Consider the following 15258-nt stretch of genomic DNA (forward strand, 5'->3'; position numbering starts at 1 on the left):
GTCTTAAGACTTGCTTCAGGGAGAAGGGTGAAGGGCAGGTCAGAGAGAACTTTATGCTTCTGCTATTTTTTAGCATTCCTTCAGCTTAAAATTGTGAATATGTGTGGTGCCAAAGTGTGGAGTAGGAAGTCCCGATCCCTGTCGCTTGATAGAAACAGTTCCTGTTCCTACCCCTTCACATGTATCCTTGTATCTTTTTCAGACAGAATCAGCAGCCTCTTTGGAGAAACAAATATTTGAAACGAAACAACCCCACCTCCCACCTTGCCATAAATACACGAGCGTAAACTCTGGTTGTGAAATTCAATGCTTATTTGGCCTGAGGCTAAATCATAAAGGAGTTTTACGGCCCCATTCAGGATGGAGATGAATGCACAAATGAAAATACACATACTTGCGGAACACACACAATTAATGATGGCCCGAGGGGAACATCCTCCCTCCCTAGGCCGACAGCTCTCTCACTTGATACTAGTTAGAGAGAACTGGCAGGAGGCAGGAGGGAGGGGATGCCGCTGCTTCAGTGTGAGATGACAGCTAAAGCCAGGAGGGGAAGGAAGTGAGAGGAGAGGCCAGAGCAGAGGGCCATAATTGCATTATGAATTCCTGCCTATTCTGAGCAGATTGTCCCCAAATTTGTCATTAAAAGTGCAATTTCCTCTCTGAGAAGTGTCTTTCCAAGAATCCCAGGAAAGATGATGAGAACAGGAAGTAGGGTATCCAATTATTCATGTTGGTAATGAACTTTATTCTGTATTCATTATTTATGAATGCTGTATTCTGCCGAAACTTTGTTTAGTAATAAAGTTCATATTGCTTCCCCCCCACTTTTTTGTGGGTTTGTCCAACAGACGCTTATCGATTGTCCACTAAGTGGGGACACTGGGTGTACCAAAGAGGTCCTGGCTCTGCCCTTAGATGCTTACATTCTGTGAAGAGGGTCAGACATTAAGCATCTAGTTGCAGCTATGTCGTCCCCAGGTTGGTGCATGCTGTAGCAAATCAAAGGATGTGAGGAGAGCAGGTAACAGGTGCAGCCGACCAGGGAGACTAAGCTGGGAAGTGACATGTGAGTTGAAACTAAGGGAGAAGAGGACGAAAACTAGGAACAAGAGGGAAAGCAGAAAAGGCAATCTGATGCAAGGAATGTGTGAAAGGTATAGAAGTGGCTTCCAAGCATGGGTTTATCAGGTCTCTTCTCATCATCCTTGTGTTAACTACATGAGAGTTTATCTAAGTGTTATTTACAAGTTACGTGTATCAGACTCACTGGGATGCATGTTAAGAATTCACATTCCTAGGTTCCACATCAGGCCACTAAGTCAGAATCTATAAGAGCAGGGTCCAGCCATCTGCAATTTAAATTCAGAACACACTTCTTCCACCGGGTGATTCTTAGACATATTCACTTTGATTTGAGTCACTTCCTAGTAGTACATGGAGCTTAAAACTCTTTCAAAAGGGCTTCTGCTTATGATCCCTTTGATCCCACTGCAACCTTGTATAGTACACAAGCTAAGTATCATTATTCCACTATTACAGGTGAGAAAATAGAGAAAGGTGCGGGGGTGCCTGGGTGGCTCAGTCAGTTGAGCATTCGACTTCTGTCCACATACGATCTGAAGGTTCGTGGGTTCAAGTCCTGCTTCAGGCTTGGTGCTGTCAATGTTGGGCCTGCTTTGGGTCCTCTGCCCCTCCTCCCACTCCAAAATAGATAAACATTAAAAAAAACAAGAACAGAGAAAGGTGTAGAGGTTGACCCACTCAACAATGTGCCTTGTACCCTTCTCCTTATACCATACTGTGTCCCAGAGGTGGATTGCAATTACATCCGCTTTGCAAATGTGATATATCCAGGAGTGGATTGTAAGCTTGAGGGCATACTTATTTTTCCCTCACGTTGAGGGAATACTGTTTGTGACATATCACCTTGTAGTTCAGCAGATCTGAAGTCAGAGAGATGTGGGGTCTCGTCCCAGCTCAGCTGCTCACTAGCCATGTGACCTTGAACATGTTACCTAACCATTTGGTACCTCAATTACCTTGTTTGTTAAGTAAGGATAAATAATTATGGCTACGTCAGTGAGTTATTATCAGGATTAAAACACTGTGTGTAAAACACTAAGTGCAGAGATTTTGTATACTTAGTTCTTTAAAAAAAAAAAAGGAAACTGTTGTATCTATGACATTTAGGACACACATATTTAGTAGTGTTGCCAACTAACTGAAACCCAGATAAAAATCGTCAGAGAAGTCACACGTGGAAGGTTTAAATAACGCTATAAGTCATCTAGGCAAAAACATTTGAGACAACCCAGTATCAGTGAGCACATCTAGCAGCCAAATCTTGGTTTCTAAATACCATTTCTCACTAAAAGAAACCAGCTCTTCTTGGAGAAATGCTGATTTAAGGTCTGGAGAAGAGAGACTACAAGGCAAATTGGCAACATTTTATTGTGTCACAAAGTAATGAAGTGCTCAAAGACTTATAAGGATGTGTCAAAAAGATAGATGAGCTGAACCAACCTGGCTTACATTTAACAAATTTGGGACAGTTTAAGCATCAGAAAAATAGTGATAGTGATGTTGACTACAACATGTTGAGTAAAAACAACAACAAGAAATCCATGAGTTCGTAGTGGTTATTAAGAAGATGGGATAGAACAAGGAAAGCTTTTTTTTTTTCTTTCTTTCTTTTTTTAAATTTTTTACTTTATTTTAGTGAGTGAGAAAGCATGTAACTGGAGGAGAAGGACAGGGGGAAAGAGAGAGAGAGAGAGAGAGAGAGAGAGAGAGAGAGAGAGAGAGAGAGAATCCTAAGCAGGTACCACACTTAGCACAGTGCCTGATGCGGGGTTTGATGTCACAAGCCTGGAACCATGACCTGAGCTGAAATCAAGACTTGGACGCTCAACTGATTGAGCCACCCAGGCGCCGCTGCTGCTGCTGCTGCTGCTGCTGCTGCTTCTTCTTCTTCTTCTTCTTCTCCTCCTCCTCCTCCTCCTCCTCCTCCTCCTCCTTCTCCTCCTTCTTCTTTTTTTAAACAAAACAACCACAATTTTATGTGGAAGGAATTATAGAGTTAGTAAAGTCAGAAAACTACTCTTTTAACATCAGTGCAATAATGGATTCAGGCAACGATCATCATTGGAGGTTGAAACCTTTTGTTAAATGTTGTTGGGAAACAAAATATTCACCTAGTCTAAAAGATCACTTGTATTAATATTATATACTTTAATATTATATGAAGAGAAAAATGTATCTTTCCTATGGTGAGATCTGGTAAATACCATCTATTCAAGTGACCAAATTTAGCATCACTGGTTATGAGACCAGTTGACATTATACAACTTCTGATGTAATGCAACAGGAAGTATACAACCTCACCCGTGTGGTATTATTGCCCAAATTGTCTAACCTGAATGAAATGATAGGAAACAATCAGACAGACCTACAAGGACATTTTCTAAGACAATCAACCTGTGCTTTTCAAAAATTTTACTGTTGTAAGGGATAAAAAGGGAAAAAAAAGATTTCCTTGAATCTACATTAATGTTCTAGAATTAATGTTGTACAATACAGATTAAAGGATGGTAATACATTATAATGTATATTCTTTGATTGGATCTTGGCTTTAAAAAGAGTCATACAACAACACAAATATTCAGCAACTGATGAATGGGTAAACAAAATGTGATACTTCTATGCAATGTGATGTAATTCAGCTTGAAAAAGGAAAGAAGTACCAATATGTGCTAGAACATAAATGAACTTTTAAAACATTATGCTAAGAGAAAGAAGCTAGACACAAAAACCCCCACATATTTTATGTTTCCTGTTCCATAAAATTTCCAGAATAGGCAAGTTGATAGTGACAGAAAGTAGACTAGTGGTTGCCAATGGCCAAGGGCGGGGAGAATGGGGAGTGACTGTTAATAAGTTAATGGGTTTCTTGGATGATGAAAATGTTCTGGGATTAGATGGTGGGAATAGGTGAACAAACTTGTGAATATATTAAAAATCTAAACTGTACACTTTAAAAGAAGGGATTTTATGATGTGGAGATTATATGTCAATTAAAAAAGCTATTAAGACATTGGGACAATTGGGAAAATTTTAATATGAGCTATTAGATATTTTTCTAATGTTAAGTTTCTTGAATGTGATAATGGTATTATGGCTATATGGGATTATATTCTACCTTATAGGAAATATTTAGGGACATATTTAAGCATGGATTATTTAGGCCTAAAATGTCATGCTATTTGCACTTTCAAATGAATCAGAAAAAATAATGTAAATTTTTAAAAAAGTAATGTATTGCAGATATAGTAATGTTTTAACAGTTGGTGATCTAGGTAAAGGATATACATGGGTTTATTGTATTTTTTTTTATTTTAATTTTTTAATTTTTTAATGTTTATTTTTGAGAGAGACAGAGACAGAATGCGAGTGGGTTAGGGGCAGAGAGAGGGAAACACAGAATCCGAAGCAGGCTCCAGGCTCTGAGCTGTCAGCACAGAGCCTGACAAGGGGCTCGAACTCACAGAGCTGTGAGATCATGACTTGAGCCAAAGTCAGATGCTCAACCAACTGAGCCACCCAAGCACCTCAATTGTATTATTCTTATATCTTTTTTGTAGCTTGAGTTTTTCAAAATAAAAAGATGGTGGGGGGGCCACTTATTGAGTGTCTGTTACACGTCAGATAGGGAATGACAGATTCCTGTGGGATTGTGACAAAGAAATTAAGAATATCGAGCACAGCCTTTCCTCCTTTCTGAGTGAATCCTTAATGGGGAGTGAATTGTATGCTTCCCTTCAAAACATCTCTTGGTCCCACCATCCACAGAGACAGATAGTCAGGCTGTCTCTTTTCCAGGAAAGTAATTCTATGCTTGGGCTTCATAGGTAAAGGGGGTCCTCTATCATGTCTGACTTGATAGGATTAGCCGGGGGGTCTTAAAATCTCCCAGAGAGCTAGTGTTAACTAGTTAGTATTAACTGGTAGTGGTAACTAGTGAAATCAAAAGGGTGAGGAGATGCAAGTCAGTTAGGCATGAAAGCCTAGGAACTAGAAGGAAGAAGGAGGTGGGCATGGGCACATGTATTGGGGTAGGCAAATGGTCAAGGCCAGCAACCAAAGCTTGGCTTTGAGTTTGAGTAACAAGCAGGAAACAATGGGGAGCCAATGCCCTGGCCCCATTTACAGACTCTGAATAGTAAAAGTGATTCTTGGGAGCCTCCTTGTTCTGGCCTTGCTCTTGGCTGGTGGTTAGAAAAGGGGCTATGTCATGTCCCATATTGTCCTACCTACCCTTCTTACCCAAGGAATCATTGTCATCTGCTCAGCCAGTTTTTTTTTTTTTTTTTTTTTTTTTTTTTTTTTGCGTCTGTTCTATTATTTTCCTGTCAAGGATGTTAAGAGAGAGTCTGGTAGAGCTGAGCTAGTATTTACTCTTAGATTGAGATGGGAGATCTCTTTCAGTTTGGAGCAGGGTTTGGGGATATAGAAATGGTGCTGTGGCAGCAACAACAGAAGCGAGTTTTTGTGAGGCTAACTGGGGAGGGTGGGGGAAGGCTGCATTTCTGCTTCACCCCTGACCACTAGTGCCTTCTGTTTTTAAAACAGACGTGCTTCATCCTTCCCAGAGCGTGGGCCAACCATGGGAACTCAAAATGCAAAGTCCCAGCCCGGGAAATTAAGCTGCAAGAGCTCAATGCCTAAAAAATATTGACTGTTTCTTTTTTTAAGCTAATATTCCAAATTTCTTATGAAAGTCAACTTAGACATCCAGGACACAGGAAACAAGGCAAGAGGCCACAGCCAGCTGCCTCAGAGGACCCAGGACACTTTCTTAATAACATCCAGATGGTTCCAGAGAAATTGTTAACATCTTGAAAGAAAAAAATCAGCTGCAGGAGAAATGAGATTCAAGTGGTTTAGGAAGGACAGCCTGGAGGAGAGTCCCAAGGGACTGAGAGAGCGTCTGAAATAGAAGCCTCTGTCGTGGGTTACTGCTTCCTGTGGCAAGGCTGGAGGGGAGTGGGTGTAAAAATCTAGAGCTTCTAGTGGAGCTTTGGGGTTGGCAAGAGAGCCTCAACGGAACTGCCCTTCTGGTCATGTTAATCCATTCACTAAACTGGGTTTGCAATAACTTTTTACATTAATAATTTTTCTTCTGTTTTAGAGAGGACTATTTGCTTCTCAGTCTGCTGTATCTATTAGGCTCTACAGGGCTGGTGCTCAGAGCTCACAGGCCTATGGCGATATTTAACACTTAAAAAAAAAATTACATATGTGGTATATTTATACTCATGTATATGGTGTATAGATACATAGCAAAATATAAATGTATTTTCCAGCATATGAAAAGCCCACAGAATTTAAATTAGTATTGTCTGATTAAACGCCCATAATAGATAATATCAGGTCCTCTTAGTTCCTAAGTTTAGAGTCCATTAAAACTTTATTTCATTTGAAAATAATTTGTACATTAGATTTACTCTAATTTGTATGTTAGATTTACTCATTTCCCCAGCATTGTTTAGACATGGGTTCTTTAGAGCCAAGTAATTTTAAAAGTGAAATTTAAAAATGTTTTCATTATTTTACTAGGGAAAGAAACTTACATCTTTAACATGAGATGTATTTTGTAATATGTTTACACAAGGAGGGAAGGGCATGGCGTCCTCAAATGAAAAATCAGGAGTCCAGGGGCCTCTGAAGGCCTTAACCCAGTCCTAGTTCTCTAAAGAGGTGTGTGTTTCTTCCTCTCCTCTCAGTCGCCTTCCCCCAAGGAAGAGGAAATGGCTTGTTTGTGGAATGTAACTGTTTGCACGCAAATCTCTTATTTGGAACCAAAAGTGGGGGGAGAGGGACGCAGGAGCCACAGGCTCAGGGCTTGATCAGCATTCAGCAAGCCTGTGCATTTTCCACTCCCCCAACAGGTATCTCTTACCTGGGTCACTTCAAAGCCCATTAGAAGAGCCTCCTGCCCCCCACCCTGTCTGAGGGTTTCCCCCGCTTTAACAGGATTCCGCTCCTTTGTCTGACGGTGACAATAGGAGATGAGAGCTGGAAGGGCCAGAGGGGGGGTGGGTGTCGAGGTCCAGTTGCCTGGCTTTCCTTGCATTTTCCACATCCTAAATCAGGAAGTATGCAGGAGTGGGGAGTGAACAGTCAGAATGTACACATCCTGGAACTTTGGTCTGAAATGCCTAAGTATTTAGTGTAAAAAAAAAGGATGTATAATTGACAAAACAAAAACACCTAATAACAGGAGCTAGAATTTTCTGCAACAAGCAACATTACCAAAGAAAGACCAGCCAAGGCAGCCCAGAGCTGGTTATGGAGCATTAACCAGGTAAACTCATTAGATGGAGCCATCTCTTTCCTTTGGGAGAACATTGACATTTAAGTTTTGGCTTCTTGGGATTCAGCTGGAGGACTCTTCGGTGGAATGCAATGACTCCTTCCTTCCTCCCCAAACTGAAATCCGGGCTATTACAATTCCAAATGCACACATAATGCTGCCAAGTTTATAGGAAATTGGAATGACAGTGTAGGTTCCCACCACTAGGGATAGCAGAAGCTGAACGCTCAGAGAATAAGTAACATTTCCCTTGTGATTCCCAAATGCTCTATTTTTATTTTAAGAGGTTCTGTGTTTTCATTTAGTTTTGTGAACGGAGGAATCCATATGGAATTTTTACCAACTCCACTAAAATAAAAGCATGCAGCTTCTCAGCAGTGCCCTGAAATGTGCATAAAGATTCCCTGATAGGTTGGTAAGAATTGCAGACGTTCACTTTTGAAAATCTTTGAGAAATCATCAACTCATTTTCAATGGGTACCTTCCAGGCACATGGCAGAATACAGTATCAATTGCAAAATGCACGTATGAGAGACCTTGACTTTGACTTGGCATAGTTCATCATTCAAAAGGAGTTATAAGTAGCTGCTCTGAAATGAGCAGTGTGTGTGAATTTAATATAAATGAAATATAAACATATGTATTGTATTTAAAGTGCTGAATTTGGGGGAGGGGGGGTCCGAAATAATACAGGTATGTTTTTGCTGGTAATTTTCAGTCAGATTTCTGTTACTCCTCTATTCCCGATAGTCATAGGTTAATAACCATTTGAAACTATTGTATTCATTTGTTTGCTTATTTATGGTATTCCTCACAGCTTCTTTAACTTCTGACTCAGTCACCATGTTCCCTGTGTAACATAAGCTCCACAAAACAGGGAGCTTACTTATCATAATTCTGTACCTCCAGAACTAGAGTAGAGCCAGATTCATAATAGATGCTTAGTAAAAGGTTTTTCCTCTTCAGTCATTCAATAAATCAAAACTTTCCCTCTCTTTTGCTTTTGATAGATTACTTTTGAAAAAACCAAAGTGGGCTAATAGTGTTTATTTACTTGTGTGTGTGTGTGAGAGAGAGAGAGAGAGACAGAAAGACAGACAGACAGATGGAGTGTGAGAGGGGGAGGGGCAGAGAGAGAGGATGACACAGAATGTGAAGCAGGGTCCGGGCTCTGAGCTGTCAGCACAGAGCCCGACGCGGGCTCGAACTCACGAGCGGTGAGATCGTGACCTGAGCCGAAGTCAGACGCTTAACCGACTGAGGCACCCCGGCGCCCCTGAAGTGGGCTAATAATGAAAAACAACATTACGTATCTTTGTTTAGATGACTGGGTTTTCTGTTGTACCTATGGCTTCTTGTTTTGCTTTATGCTGCACACTCACTGGGCTGTGTGCAGCATCATTTGTTTTTCAGATATTTTGCTCTGTACCAGGTACCATTCTAGGGAGAATATATCCTGTATCCATGGGACTTACATTCCAAGGGGGAGAGGTGGACAGCAAAAACTTAATATATGTTTTGTCAAGTGGAGAAAAACATTGTGATGAAAAGTAAAGTAGGATAGGGAAGGTTTCTGATCCTGGGGCATTGGAGAGCTATGTGGATAGGAAGGAACAAACGTTGTAGACAGCTGGAGGAGGGGCAGTGTTCCGTGCTTGTGGAGGGGCCTGGAGGCTGGAGCTGAGCAAGGGGAGGGCGCAGGGGCAGGTGCGGGTCACAGTTTGCTTGGAGGCCTAGTATGGACGTGAAGTTGTATTCCACATGAAAGACAGAGGTTTTCAGTGGAAGTGATGAGAAATGGTTGGATTCTGATTGTGCTTTCAAGGTAGGGCCAAAGGATTTGCTCATGGTTTGGAGATGGGGTGTGAAGGGAGGAGCCAGGGAAGGCCCCAAAACCTTCAGACTGAGTCCTTGGCAGAGTACCCTGTGGCCATCAGTGAGATAGAGGAGCCTGAGAGATGCACATTTGGGAAGAACCCAACATTTGATTTCGGGTCGTGTCATAAGTTTGAGCACCTGGTAGAATCTGTGCGGCAGAGATCCAGGACGGGCACGATGACCCCTGAGTCCTAAATTGTCAAAGGGCCAACAGGATGTGGCCAAATGTGGGGTCAGCGTCAGGCTGCACAGATGCTCAAACGAAGTCGTCGCAAATCTTCAAGTCTGGAGGAGAGCTCTTCCAGGGTGACCAGGGAAATCTATCAAGGAGCCTCCGAGCCCCCACCTCTCTGAGTCACCCACAGGGGCCTGGGTTCGGCTTTTGCCTTCATGCTAATGTTCTGTTCCTGTATCTCTACACTCTTCTGCTATTTATCGATCAAAGGACCATAAGGTGACTTGTTTTAAACACAACACAGAGGTTAACTAAAGCGTTTAAGCATTTGACTTTTTACCACTTACTGGTGCCCACAGGATAAAACACACGAAAAAGCACCCTTATTCGAGTTCCTAGTGAAGAGCCGTCCTGTGTCTGAGAACCTGCAGTAAACGATAGGTACTGAGAGGCAGGGAGGCCTCAGGTCCCCTCTTTGCAGAGACTCACTGCACCACCGGTCTCTGGTAGTTCCAAGGATGGGTGGCCAGTAGGAATGTGCAGAGAGCCGGCCACTGTCTACTCTGAAAATATTTAGTTGTTCTTAACCTTGGGAGTCTCTCAAGTCCCGACTCATTTATGACTGTTGACACTACTATCCTTAGTCCCCAAGGATCCGGTGTAATCAGCTCTTGAATTCTTTTTTCCCTTGAACCTAAATTTGAAGCCTTACGGGCCTTTCCCATAGCATAAATAACATTCTATTCCAGGGCATATTGTCTCAGTCACAGGAAATAGTCTCTGAATTACATCACAGACCAGTTCTACCGCATTCTGTTGACGTTTATTGTACAACTATTGTGGGAATGACATGGTTCCTGTCCCCAGGAGCTGGTCTATCCCATCCATTTATAGAGATGGGGGGCACAAAGGTGAGTGAAATTCCAGGACATATTGCCATCCTTTCAATGTTGAAATACTAGCCAACCCCTTCTTTAAATGTTTTCCTAAGCTTATAAAGGTGAGTATATGGCAAAGCATGGTACTTTTCCTTATCTGTGCCATTTGTGAGGTGATAAATAAAATTCATCCTCGGTGGGGGGGGGGGGGCTGGGTGGCTCATTTAGTTAAGCATCCCACCTTGGCTTAGGTCATGATCTCACAGTTCATGAGTTCAAGCCCTGCATCGGGCGGTCTGCTGTCACCATGGAGCCCACTTCGGATCCTCTGTCCCCCTCTCTCTCCGCCCCTCCACTGCTCACATTCTTTGTCTCTCTCTGTCTCTCAAAAATAAATACATGAATGAATGAATGAATGAATGAATGAATGAATGAATAGTCTTTGGAAAGATTTGGGGTCATGGGAAGTAGTTTAGATCAATGTTGTAGCAACTGGTAGCCATCTCCACTGTCTACCCTTCCCTTGTTCCATGGTAATAACATAGAACCCCCCAATTTTAAGTGGTGCATGTATCCACATGGCCTTAAGACTGCATTTCTCAACCTCCCTTGCAGGTGGGCCATCAGAAAGAGTTCTGGCCCAAGTGATTAGGTTACAGTGTTTAGTGGCAGCTCCTAGAAACTCCTCTTAAGAGGTGTTATAATGTGTATACTCTGCCCCTTCTTCCTCATGGGTTCTTCCATCCTGGTCCCTGAAACGTGGAAGCTGCCGTCTTTGACCTCGAGGTTGAAGCTGTGCGTGACGGAGCAACAGGAGAGAAGGTGCAGCACAGCATGCCCTGACTGTCTTTGACATCTTCTGTATGAGAGGAAAAAGAAACGGTATTTGAGGCACTGTTATTTGAGATTTGCCAGTCACCACAGCTGAACTGAATCCCAACTAAGATGCCCAGCTAAATTTTGCTCTATTCTGGCTGCTCAGGGATGTGCCCCACAGCATCATTGTCAGTTGATGAGAACAAACCCATTCTGAGTCAGCAAATGAATCCCCAGGTGCTACCAGATACTGCACTATATCATCAAGATCATTCTCCACAAATTCCTAATGTAGTGAGCATCACTTACACCCATGTATCAGAAAGTGAAAAGAATGGATTCATATCTAATGTGATTTGAGCTCCCATGTTCCCCCATCTGCAAGGACTTGTCCCAGTGTATATACAATGTTGTCCTATACTTTTGTGTGTCTATCACTTGGATTCTAGGTGTAGATGAAGAGAGCCCGCAAAGGTTCTAAAGGCAGGGCCGCCTGGGTGGCTCAGTCAGTTAAGCGTCTGAATCTTGATTTCAGCTCAGGTCATGGTCTCATGGTTCCTGGGTTCGATCCCCGTGTCAGACTCAGCTCTGAGAGTGTGGAGCCTGCTTGGGATTGTCTCTCTCCCTCTCTCTCTGCCCCTACCCTGCTTGCATTCTTTCTCTCTCTAAAAATAAATGGGTAAACATTTTCAAAAAAAGTTTCTAAAGACAGATGAGAAGAACACCCTCCCACTACTTGAGGCTGATTTTATTATAGAAGTTAACACATGTAAAACATTCAGATGGTACAAAGCTGTATACAGTAAAATGTGCCCCTGTGCCCAGTCCTGCTACCTAAAAGTCACTATGTCAGAAGCTTTGGGGATAACCTAGAACTTTTCCATATATGGAGAGCCCTTCTTTTAAAAAAAATATGTAAATATATAAGTGTGTGTGTGTGTGTGTGTGTGTGTGTGTGTGTGTGTGTGTGTATAGGGAACATATCACACACACTCTAATATACTTTGTTTTTTTAAATTTAATAATAATTCTAAACATCTTTCCAACACCGCATATGCACATGACTTCTGTCCGATATATAGTGTCCCGCTGTGCAATAGATGTACCATAATTAATTTCATGGACATCGGTTTCCAGAGTTTTGCTGTTACAAACATTGCTACAACAAATTCACTGTATGTATCTTTGTGCATATGTACCAGTGCATCTGTAATGGTAATTTGTAGAATTGGAGTTGCTAGGGGAAGGGGGATGATATACATGTAACTTGCACCCTGTGCATTTACACTCCCATCGACAGTATAAAGGCTGCTTTTTAAACTCAGGTTCCAATCAGGAACCACAGTTTGACATTCACCTTATTTCCTGTTCACTTACTACTTTTGTTATTTGGGCTTGTGTTTAGAGAAAGCAAGACGTCAGACTTGTCAAGAGACAAATGAGAAGCAGGTGAGCAATCTGCTTCAGTACAATACGGTGTCTTGTTTAACGCACGATGTGAGCAACGGTTCCACTTCACTGCTGAAGAGATGCAATTGATTTTTTTCTGTTTTAAGGTATGAGCATATTGCACTCCGAAGAAATAAAATAGCTAACTCAAGAGCTTTGGGGAGAAAGGATCTGGGATGCAACTAAAAATATAAAGGCCATGCTTCTAGGTCCCAGGCTCCAGAGAAGCTATTGGGCCGCAAAGACAAAAGGGACTTTGAATATCATTGGAAATGGAAAGATACCTTATGTAAGGGCTGGGAGAAAGTCCAAATTTAGGGCTTATTCAATATCCTGTGATCTCTAACCACCTATCCCTACGTTTAACACTTCCCCTTTTCTCAGAATCTGTTAAAAACAACCTTAGAATATGCATCAGTGGTAGGGTGGTGATGTAGGTTTCTTTCTTTTCTTTTCTTTTCTTTCTTTCTTTCTTTCTCTCTTTCTTTCTTCCTTCCTTTCTTTCTTTCTTTCTTTCTTTCTTTCTTTCTTTCTTTCTTTCTTTCTTTCTTTCTTTCTTCATCATCTCCAAGTAAGCTGCTTGGATTAATGCTGAGAATAAAAGGAGAAGCTTTGCTCTGTTCTGCTGATGCATTCATGCTCCCGGAACTCCTACCTGTTGTCTATCTAATTTAGAAGAGTGCCTTTTATCAAAGGAGGATGTGGTGAGTTGGAGCATTTTCCCTGAGCTGGTGAAAGGGCCACTCAGAAACCCAAACCCCAGCCTCACGTCAGGGGACAGGCCCTGCCTGGCGGTCTGGCGAAGCTGTCTTGGAAGTAGGTAGCACCCTCTCCTGGGCTAAATCCAAATGTTTTCTGTTTGTCCTGAAGTCATCTAGGATAATAACCGACATTTACCTTTCTCTGGCCAGCTCTGCCCCATCACTGCCCCCTCCTGGCTCCTTCTGTTTTTTAAAATTTATTTATTTAAATGCTATACTGAACTCTTTGTTCTTCCACAGAAACAACGTTGGAGATTCCAAGTAAGATTTGTTAGGGAACGAGAACTTACTCGAGTACTTACCGTGTGTGGGATACCAGGGCAGGGGGTGATGAAAGGAAAGAAAAGCCTGTAGTCAGTGTAGATAAGAATGAATACTGAAACACACACACACACACACACACACACACACACACACACACAACTATTTATTTATTTAAAATGTTTATTTTTGAGAGAGTGCAAGTGGGAGAGGGGCAGAGAGAGGGGGACAGAGGATCTGAAGCAGACTCTGTGCTGACAGCAGAGAGCCCGATGTGGGGCTTGAACTCACAAACCCATGAGATCATGACCTGAGCTGAAGTAGGACGCTCAACTGACTGAGCCACCCAGGTGCCCCAAGACTATTTTAAACAATTACAAGGCACCGAGTGTGTTGAAGGGATTCTGCAAATGGCAGAAATCCTAGAACAGTGAGCTGTGGTCCGTTGCCTGGCAGTCCCTTTGTGAAATGCCAGACGCCAGGGAAGGAGTTGTTGGTAGGATGGTCAGTCCTCACCCCCAAGAAGTAGTGTGGATGTAGATGTACTGGAAGGTTCTTTTATTCAACAAGTTAATATAAAACTGTACATCTACTACCTACCACCTATCACCACCTTCCACGTTCCTCTTTTTTCTTCATCAGTCATTAGATTTTTCAATGACATCTGTGGAAAAATAAGAGATTTTAATGGTACCTTCTCAATCCCACTCAACATTCTAGTTTCTGTTTCATCCAGACATTTATTCTAATTGGCCTGTAAGTTCTGCTTTATTTAACTGTGTCTACATGCTGAAGACCATGGGCATTGTGCATTTGATCTCATAAATCAAGGATTATGTCTGTTTTGCTGGTTCAGTTTTCAATGCAATCGTGATAAAAAATAATAATGATAATCACTGTCACTTAGTGAGTCTTTGCATGAAGCCAGGCACAGAATAATTTTATATTCTTTCCTATGATGCTCACAATTACCTGATGGGCTTTATTATCCTTGTTTTTACAGATACGGAAATTAAGGTTCAGAGGCGTTCAGTAACTTGCCTAAGTGTTAGGGATGGGATGTGTACTGGGGAGTCTAGCTCTAGAGACTTAGTTTTTATCCACTGTGCACATTATCTGCCTTAGCATTTGCAAGTAATTAATAAATGTGCTGCTAAGGGACTAAAGAAATAATCATGTTCCCAGGTATAGTTCATTTCCTAAAGATTAATGTGATTTGGCATCGTGGGATTGAGCTAGGGAGGAAGTAGAGTGTTTCTGAGGTCTTGGGAGCTTCTGTCAGTAGAAGAGGCTATGAGGACAGGATTGGCTCCCTCTAACAAAGAACACAGCACAGACCTTCAGGTCCTAGCCAAGACTTAATGAATGCTTACTATGTTCCAGGAAGCACACTCCCTCAAAACCCAGCATGCTGTTTCATTTAATCACAGAAGAGGCTCTGAAAGGTGAAGCACCTTGCCCAGGGTCATGTGGCTAATGGACTGATGGACTGAGGACAGTGGACTCCAGTCAGGTGCCACCTGGGAGCTTCGAAGAGCCTCACTCTCTCAGCCCATGCAGGAAGGTCAGATTGTCCTAGGGGCCCCTGCACAAATGTCCTAGTACCTCTCAGGAGATCCTCACTGCATTGATGGGTCAGGTGGGCAAGATGAGGGCTGGAGTCTG

The sequence above is a fragment of the Prionailurus viverrinus genome, chromosome A1, assembly GCF_022837055.1.
Source record: "Prionailurus viverrinus isolate Anna chromosome A1, UM_Priviv_1.0, whole genome shotgun sequence".
Lineage (NCBI taxonomy): Eukaryota > Metazoa > Chordata > Mammalia > Carnivora > Felidae > Prionailurus > Prionailurus viverrinus.